The following is a 10,114-nucleotide window of genomic DNA, read 5'->3' as shown; positions in this document are numbered from 1 at the left end:
GTTTTAAGTCCTCTCTGCTTTCAGCAAGCAAGGTTGTATCATCTGCATATCGCAGGTTGTTAGGGAGTTTTTCTCCAATCCTAATGCCATGTTTTTCTTCATATAATCTAGTTTCTCGGATTATGTGCTCAGCATACAAATTGAATAAGTATGGTGAAAAAATACAACCCGGGTGCACACCTTTTCTAATTTTGAATCATTTGGTGTTCCCTTGTTCTGTTCGGACAATTGCTTCTTGGTCAGTGTACAGGTTTCTCATGAGCACAGGTAAGTGTTCCAGAATGTTCATACTTTGCAATATTGTCCTTAGCTTGTCATGATCCACACAATCAAAAGCCTTTGCATAGTCAATAGAACACAGATAAACATCTTTCTGGTATTCTCTGATTTCAGCCAAGATCATTCTGGTGTCAGCAGTGATATCCCTCCGTTCATGTCCTCTTCTGAATTCAGGTTGAATCTCTGGCAGTTCTTTATTAGCGTATGGTTGTAGCAGTTTTGTATTATCTTTAACAAAATGCTAATTGCATGTGATATTAATGATGTTGTCCAATGATTTCCACTTTCTATTGATTCACCTCTCTTTGGAATGGGCACAAATATGGACTTTGTCCAGTCAGTTGTCCAGGACTTCTTCCTTCAGTATAATTGGCTCTTTTTTTTTTTTTATAATTGGCTCTTGATCACATGTTACCTCTTGAAATGGTTAAACATCTACCATTTCTTTTTGGTACAGTGACTCTATGTATTCCTTGAATTTCTTTTGATGCTTTCTGCATTATTCAATGTTTTACCTATAGAATCATTCAATATTGCAAGCTAAGGCTTGATTTTTTTTCTTCAGTAACCTCAGCTTGAGAAATGCTGAGCATGCCTTTCCTTTTGGTTTCTAACTCCAGGTGTTTGAACATTTTGTTACAATATTTGACTTTGTCTTCTCCAGCTGACCTTTGAAATTTTCTACTCAGCTCTTTTACCTCCTCCATTTGTGTTAGCATCTCCATGCTAGAAAGCAAGTTTCAGAGTCTCTCAGGTATCCATTTTGGTGTTTTCTTTCTTTCCTGTCTTCTCAATGACTTTTGCTTTCTTCCTATGTTGTTCTTGATGTTATCCCACAAATCTTTTGGTCTTTGGCCTTTAGTATCTAATGAATCAAATCTGTTCTTCAGCTGATCACTAAATTCAGGTGTGATCTGATCAAGGTCATATTTTGGCTCTTGTGGACTTGTTTTCATTTTCTACAACCTGAACTTGCATATGAACAATTGATGGCCTGTTCCACAGTCTACTTCTGGCCTTGTTTTAACCAATAATATAGAGCTTTTCCACCATCTCTTTCCACAGATGTAGTCAATTTGATTTCTGTGTATTTTATCTGGTGTGGTCCATGTTTATAGTTGTCTATTATGTTGCTTAAGAAAAGGTATTTGCAATGAAGTCATTGGTCTTACAAAGTTCTATCATGTGATCTCTATGTTTCCAACTTTTGCATTTGAATCGCCAGTAATTATCAATACATTTTGATTGAATGCTTGATCTATCTCAATCTGAAGAAGCTGGTATATTTCTTCAATTTCATCATCACTGACTTTAGTGGTTGGTGCATAAATTTGAATATGGGTTCTTGATGAGTCAGAAACAACTCGATGGTACTTAACAACAACAACAAATACCTCTTATAAGATTGAAATCATATAAAAACATTGTCTGACCACACAGAATAGAACAAGAAAAAAAAAAAAAACTATGTGGAAAAACAGCATAATGCTGAAATTAAAGAATGCTTCACTAAAAAAAATTATGGGTCAACGAAGAATTCAGAAAGAAAATGAGAAAATATTTTGGCTCTTAGATACCCTTCAAGCCTGGAAATCAAGTCCCTGTGGGGATCAACTCAGCCTATAAAGAGAATCATAACACCAGAGAGGAATATATTGCTCAGTATTATTAAACTATAAGAGACTCAAAGGGCAACAGTTGCACAGAAATTAAGCTCACAATGCAGGAAAGAAGGAGGAATGGAAATGGGAAATCCAAGAGAAAGTGGTAATAATGCTGTTATATTGAGGGGATTCTAATCTATGTTATAAAACAAAATATGTTTAAATTGTTGAATGGAAAACTAATTTGTTCTGTAAACTTTCATCCAAACCATAATAAAAAGTTTAAATAAAGGTTAGTTGAAAAGGTAAAGAAAAGGGAAAAATCTTTAGCCAGATTAATTGTGAGGAAGAGAGAATGATGGCACAAATGATCAGTATCCAGATTGAAATAGGGGACAAACTTAGACAGCTAATCTGACGCAAAAAGTTTTGTGACACATTTTGCTAACTTACATGAAATGGACACACTCCTTCTTGTTGTTGTTGTTAAGTGTCATTGAGTTGATTCCAACCCATAGTGACCCTGTATAGAGTTTCCAAGAAGCAACTGGTGAGCTTGAACCATCAACCTTGCAGTTCAAATAACTTTGCAGTCTGCCACATTAGCCCAGAGCACCACACCAGGAGACATAAACTATAAAAGTTAACCCGAGAAGAAATAAGCTAAGTAACCCTATATCTACTACAGAAATTGAATGCATAGTTTAAATTTTTTCCTACAGAGAACATCCAAGCCTAGATAGCTTCATTGGTGAACACTTCAAGTTTACACAAACTCTTCTACCAACTTAACTATTGAGACCAACTTAACTATTGAGACCAAAATTACCCTGATGTCAAAACCAGGCAATGAATGACTTATAAGAAATAAAAATGATATACCAATGACTCTCATGAACATTGACTAGAAAATATTTAACATAATATGAGAAAAGAAGACATAGAAGGAAATAGTTCTGAATTTGAGCTAAACAAATGATATGGAAAACATGATTGCAATAGAAAAAAACTGATAAATGGGGCTTAATATAAAATTAAAACTTCAATTATTTTGAAGCCATTGACAAAAAAAGAACAACATATCGAGACAAGCAACATATTGAGAGAAAATTTCTGTAAAACAAATACCTGATAGTGGATTTGTGTATAGAATGTATAAAGAACTCTCCAAATTCAGTAGGAAGAATAAACCACTTCCAAACTATGTAAAAGCTTGAATAGACATTTTAACAAAGAAAAAATGTTGATAGCAAATTAAAACATGAAAAGAAAAGAAAAATCATTAGTCATTATAAAAGCATAGACCACAATGAGATGCCACTGAATCCTCAGATAAAGACTAAAATTATGAAGAACAGGTGAGGCTACACATCCTCATGCATTGCTAGTTAGAAAGCAATATAGTAAAGTCTTGAGAGTTTCTCATAAAGTCATGCATATACTGTTTGTTTGTTTGTTTCCTTACACAAATTTTGTTTACATAAGACTCTCTAGCAGTGAGTAAAATAGTTCTGCCTCAGTGTAATGTTTTATTGAGCATATCACAAGATAATAAAGAAAAATTAACATAACCCCAATATCCTAACACATATTTTCTCTGTACATGTCTATCCATTATTTGTACAAATTTGCTTCAGTGGTGTGATGAATAAGCACTCTATTGTCAGTGGTTCGAACCCACCAGTGGCTCTGTGGAAATAAAGACCTAGTGATCTGAACCCATACAGAGCTTCAGCCTAGAAAACCTATGTGGGTAGTTCTAGCCTGTCCTATAGTGAAATCTGCTACACAAGACCTCTTTAACGTGTTCAAGAGCATAGATGTCAGTTTGAGGACTAAGGTGTGCCTGATCCAAGCCATGGTATTTTCAATGGCCTCATATGCACGTGAAAGTTGGACAGGGAATAAGGAAGATCATAGAAGAACTGATGCATTTGAGTCATGGTATTTGAGTCGAATTGAAAGTACCATAGATTAACAAAAGAACTAACAAAGTTGTGTTGGAAGAAGTACAGCCAGAATGTTCCTTAGACGCAAAGATGGCAAGACTTCACCTCCCATGCATCGGAAATATTATCAGAAGGAACCAGTCCCTGGAAAAGGATGTTATGCTTGGTAAAGAGGAGGATCAGTGAAAACCAGGAAGACGCCAACAAGGTGGATTGGCACAATGGCACTAGCAATGGGCTCAAGTGTAACAATGATTAGGAGGATGGCACAGGACCAGGCAGTGTTTCTTTCTGTTCTATATATACGTCACTACCAGTTGGAACCTACTCAATGGCACTGAACAACAACAATAACAACAACATAGGGGCTATCCTGTAGGGTCCCTATGAGTCTGAATCCACTTAACAGCATACAACACAACAATGTAAAGGACTTGGTTAGAACAGTGTCTAACTCAGACTTGTTGTTAAGTGCCTTTGAGTTAGTTTTGACTCATAGAGATCCTGTTTCAGAGGCTTTTAAATCTTTGCATAAGCAGAAAGCATCTTCTTTCTCCTTCAGAGCTACTGCTGGGCTCAAACTGCCGATAGTGTGGTTCGCAGTCCAGTGCTTAGCCTATGGAGCCACAGCACTCCCATCTCAGAGTAAGTACATAATATATTTATCTTCTTTCATTAGAAATTTTCTTATATGAAATGCCAGGAAGGCAAGTGTGTATCCTCAGCCTCAGGGTCCCATCAGCACCAAGCCTTGTGCTAGAACATGTTGTTGTTGTTGGCTATTGTCCAGTGTGCCTGACTCTTGGTGACCTCAATGCATATACTTCTTAATGACCCAGCAGTCATACTCCTGTTTTTTTACTCAATAAAAATTAAAACATATGTTCACAAAACACTCATATGCAGATGTTTTAGAAGTTTTATTTATAATACTTTAACATTGGACACAATTCAGATGTTCATCTACTGGTTGAACTGTTGTGGGCTCTGATTTAGAACAATCCTATGCATCACAGAACAAAACACAGCCTGGTCCTGCTCTATCCTCACAATTTTTATGTTTAAGCCCATTGTTGCAGCCACTGGATCGATCAATCTCATTGGGGTCTTCCTCTTTTTTGGCAACCCTCTACTAAGAATGTTGTCTTTTTTTAGAGACTGGTCCTCCTAATAACCTGTCCTAAGTATATGAGATGAAATGTTACCATCCTCACTTTTAAGGAGCATTCTGGCTGTACTTCTTCCAAGATAGATTTGTTTGTTCTTCTGACATTCCATGGTACTTTCAATATTCTTTGCCAACACCATAGTTCAAATGCATGGATTCTTCAATAGTCTTTCTTATTCATGGTCCAGTTTTCAGATGCATGTGAAGCAATTGAAAATACCATGGCTTGGGTCAGGATCACTTTAGTCCTCAAAGTAACATCTTTAAAGATTGATATTGTCAAGGATTTAATTTTACTTAGATCCACAATCAGTGCTCATGGAAGCAGCAGTCAAGAAATCAAATACCTCGTTAGCAAGCAAAAGACCTCTATAAAGGCAATAGTGTTGTTGTTAAGTGCCACTGAGTTGGTTCTGATTCACAGGGACCCTGTATAGGGTTTCCAAGCCTCATTTTCCTTCCTCGGTGTAGGTGGTGGGCTCAAACTGCCAACCTGTGGTTTGCAGGTCATTGTTTATCATACAAAGCCGCTTCACTACCCATAAAAGCAATGTCATTATTAAGTGCTGTTGAATTGTCTCTGACTCATAGCCACCTTGTATAGGATTTCCAAGGAGGAGCAGTGGGTTTCAACTGTTAATCTTGTTGTTGTAGGTTCCTACAGCTCCACACCAGGAGTCCATAGCAGATCAGTGATTGCTAGGGAACTGGGGTAAAGGAAAGCAATTGACTGCAAAGGGAAGTTTTGACAGTGACGCAGACACTCTATATCTTAAATAAGGTTTTGGTTAAATGACCATGTATCTTTGTTAGGAATCACCACACTTTACTCTTAAAAAGGACAAACTTGTCTGTGAACTATATGTGACTCTGTACAACATGGACTTCAAACCACAAGGTTGGAGATTCAAGCCTACCAGCTGCTCTATGGATTAATGATGAGGCTTTCTGCTCCTGCAATGATTTACAGCCTCAGAAACCCTATACAGGGTCACTATGAGTCAGAACTGACTCAACCAACAGCACTTAACAGCAACAACAACAAACTTGAAGAGAAAAATCTCAACTAATCCTCCATAGTTTCCTCATCTATGTGTTTATAGCTACTGTTCTCACTTTTCCCTTGAAAATATTTCTTTTCTATGCAACTATCCTGGTCCTGCTTCTTAAGCAATGGATTGAATCATCATTTGCCACTTTGTGTCACTGATAAATAAAGTCAAAACATATTTATGACATAAATCTTCTATTAGGCTCCATGTGTATTAGTAACTTTCACAACACTTAAAATGAGTATGACTTTTAATAAAAGAACCAATAATGTCTTTGGAATCCATGCAGACATACCAGACTCCAGACCCTAGTAAGAACAATTTTCTTTTCTAATTCATGCTCTGCACTCTTGGCCTAGTTAGCAATGGAATGTTGACTGGGTTGAAGAACTCTCAAAGAAGTTTCTATTTATTTCTCACTGTCTAGGACGTATCAGGGTTCGGACACAAAACCAATATAAGGACACTCAGAGTATTGTAATCTGTTATGTGTTCTCTTTCTTTCCATTTCTTCTGGAAGTCCAGTAACTACCTCTCTAGGCCTCAGAGCTGATCAATGTTGGTCCTCACCCACTGCAACTGCACAATTCCCATTGTGCAACTCGCTGCTCTCTCAAGTCCCCCCACCCCAAATATTCTTTTCCAGCTCAAGATGGGCCCTGATTTCTAGTCTTTATTTCTGCTGGAAGAAAGGCAAAAAAAAAAAAAACCCTAAGCCCTAAATTTATCCATATCTGAGTTTTCTAAGCCAGCTCTCTTGTACCACTGTATTATCATCATTATTACTGGTTGTTGTTATTAAGCACCATCGTGTTTGTTCCAACCCATAGCAACCCTGTATAGGGTTTCCGAGGAGCAGCTGGTGAGCTTGAATCTCCAACCTTGTAATTCAAACAGCTTTGCAGTCTCCATCATCATTATTATTGTGTTTTTGATAATAATAATGAAGATGATGATAATATAGCAACTATTGTGGTGCTGTGGGCTAATGTGTCAGACTGCAAAGTCGTTTGAACTGCAACGTGGGTGGTTCTAGCTCACCCGCTGCTCCTAGGAAACTCTATACAGGGTCGCTATGGGTCGGAATTGACACGATGGCACATAGCAACAACAACATTAATTGGCCTCAGGAAAATGTGAAATAGTTATAAGTAACCTTTACAATTACCTATAACATGGAGTCCTGGAGTGGTGCTATACGGTAAACACGTGACCGCAAGATAGGTTTGAACTACTAGGTCAGCAGTTCAAATCCATCAGCTACTCCTTGGAAATCCTACACAGGGTTGCTATGAGTCAGACCCGACTAGGTGGCACTAAAACAACACAACAAAAAAATAACATAGGTCTGACTTCCATTGTCCAATGTGGAAGCACAGAGGGGCTCAATGGCTTTCCCTGGGCTATGTACCTGGGGTCTTAGGTATCTAGTGTTGCTATAACAGAAATAACTTCAGTGGGTGGGTTTAATGGTTGTTGTTGTTAGGTGCCATCGAGTCGGTACTGATCCACAGTGACCTTATGCACAGCACAATGAGACACTGCCTGGTCTGGGACCAACCTCACAGTTGTTGCCATGCTTGAGCCCATTGAGCCCACTTTGCTAATCCATCTTGTTGGGGGTCTTCCTCTTTTTTTCTGACCCTCCACCTTATCAAACATGATATCCTTCTCCAGCAACTGGTCCCTCCTGACAGTATGTCTGAAGTATGAGAGATGAAGTTTGGCAGACATTTATTTTCTCACAATTTAGGAGGCTAAAAGTCTGAATTCAGGGGAAGGCTTTCTTTCTGTGTTGGCTCTAGAAGAAAGTTCTTGTCTCTTTTGAGCTTCTAGTCTTGGTGATCTTAATGTGACTTGGCATCTATCTTTCCCCATCTCTGTAAAATCAATCTGCTTCCTTTTTATCTCCAAACACGATTACTGTTGTTAAGTCAGTTCTGATGCAGACAGAGCCTGTATAGGGTTTCTGAGGAGCAACTAGTGGATGTAAATTGCTGACCTTGTGATTTGCAGTCCAGTGCTTATGCTACAGTGTCAGACCATTGAATCAGTTCCGACTCATAGTGACCCAGTATAGGGTTTCTGGGAGTGGCTGGTGGATTTGAACCACAGACCTTGAGATTCAAACCTACCTTGAGGTCCAGTGCTTATTCTATAGTACCACACCAGGACTCCAGGACTCCACACACTATACACTAATAGTGCCTTATTAACATAACAAAGACAACCCCTTCCTAGATGGGATTGTTGTCACAGGCATGATGTTGTTAGGTGCTGTCCATTCTTTGGGATAATAGGAACCAAGCAGTTCAAAACTACCAGCTGTTCCGAGGGAGAAAGATGAGGCTTTCTGCTCCTGTAAAGATTTACAGCCTCAGAAACCCTGTGCAGGGAGCAACAACCTCCTTAACATAACAAGAAGAACCCATTCCCAGATGTGATTACAGCCACAAGAATTGTTGTTGTTGTTAAATGCCTGCTGAATAGGTTCCAACTCATAGTGACCCTGTATTGGGTTTCTGAGGAGGAGCTTGAACCTCCAACTTTGCAGCTCAAACCAACCTTGCAGTCCAGTACATTAACCCACAGTGCCACGCCAGGATTCCAGCCATAGGTATAGGCATTAGAATTTACAACACATGTATTTAGGGTACACAATTCAATCCACCTTCTTTCCCAGAGAAGAAGGCAGAGAAGGATCTCTCCCTGCCTCAGCAAGAACTTAATGACCCCAGGAATTAATTCAAATCAAACTTTTGTAAAGACAGAAAGAAATGAAACTTCAATAAATGTTTTGCTAAACTTTCCTCTTTAGCAAGCTACCATCACCCTTTAGATTACCTCGTTAATTAGAACAGGGCCCAATCTCCAGACAACTGCTTTTCCTTAATGACTGCTGGCGGGCAGATCCTGTTGGCAGGTTGGCAATTATGCGCCCATATGGCCACTTTCCTCTATCTAACCTATGGCAGACATCACTAATCAATCACAGCAGTCATCAACACAGAGCCCCAGGTGGCTTCACAATCATTCTAATTACTCTGCTGAGATGGCCTCCAGCAATTGATTGTCATCCCTGTCCCAGCTGAAGTTGTTTGGCTTGTGTTTTGATTCTTCCCTCCTATAGGTAAAAGCATAGGCAAAAGGGGCTAGACTAGTTGGAGAGATGTTATCTAGTGACCAGAATTGGCTTTGGTATCTCTAAGAGACCATATTCACATCTGCTGTTAAGATCCAGCAACCCCAGACCAAGGAGGCAACCAGGATTTTATGCATCTGGTTCTATTGTTTGCAAAGAGAAAAAATGATGGGAGCAAATTCTACTGTACCTAAAAGAAAGTTACACTTTAGAGTAGTAGTTTCCCTGAGTACACAAGAGAACTGTTGGAAATTACTGACCTTGTGGTTAGCAGCCCAGCTCATAATCCACCCTGCTGGACTCCTGGTGTGACCTTGTGGGTTAATGTGCTGGATTGCAAAATCGGTTTGAACTGCAAGGTCAGCAGTTCAAGTTCATCAGCTGCCCCTTGGAAAATTATACAGGGTCGCTATGGGTTGGAATCGACTCAACGGCATTAAACAAGAACAACCATAATCAGGGTTCTTTCAATATAAGAAGGTGAATTAAAAAGTATTGTTCATATATGCATGGGTTTATTACAAACAAAATGTGTTTGAACATTTCTCTGTGAGCAGTGGATGGCTGTAGATAAGTTATCTCAGTAATATACAAATGGTCCAATCAAAACAGTGACTTCTGAAGGGATCTGCTGGGCCAGTTTAAAGTCAAGGTAGAGAGTTAAACTCTGAAGGTTATGAGGACTATTTTGCCCGCCTGACTCAAGCCAGGGTATTTTCAATAACCTCTTATGCATGCGAAAGTTGGACTGTAAATAAGGAAAATCGAAAAGAATTGATGCATTTGAATTATGGTGTTGGGGAAGAATATTCAAAGTACCATGAGCTGCCAAAAGAACAAACAGATCTGTGTTGGAAGAAGTGCAGCCAGAGTGCTCCTTGGAGGCCAGGATGGCCAAACTTCGTCTCTCATACTTCAGA

The sequence above is a fragment of the Chrysochloris asiatica genome, unplaced genomic scaffold (genome assembly GCF_000296735.1).
Source record: "Chrysochloris asiatica unplaced genomic scaffold, ChrAsi1.0 scaffold00071, whole genome shotgun sequence".
In the NCBI taxonomy this organism is placed as follows: Eukaryota; Metazoa; Chordata; class Mammalia; order Afrosoricida; family Chrysochloridae; genus Chrysochloris; species Chrysochloris asiatica.
The sequence above is the reverse complement of the archived record's forward strand: the minus strand, read 5'-3'. Positions refer to the sequence as shown.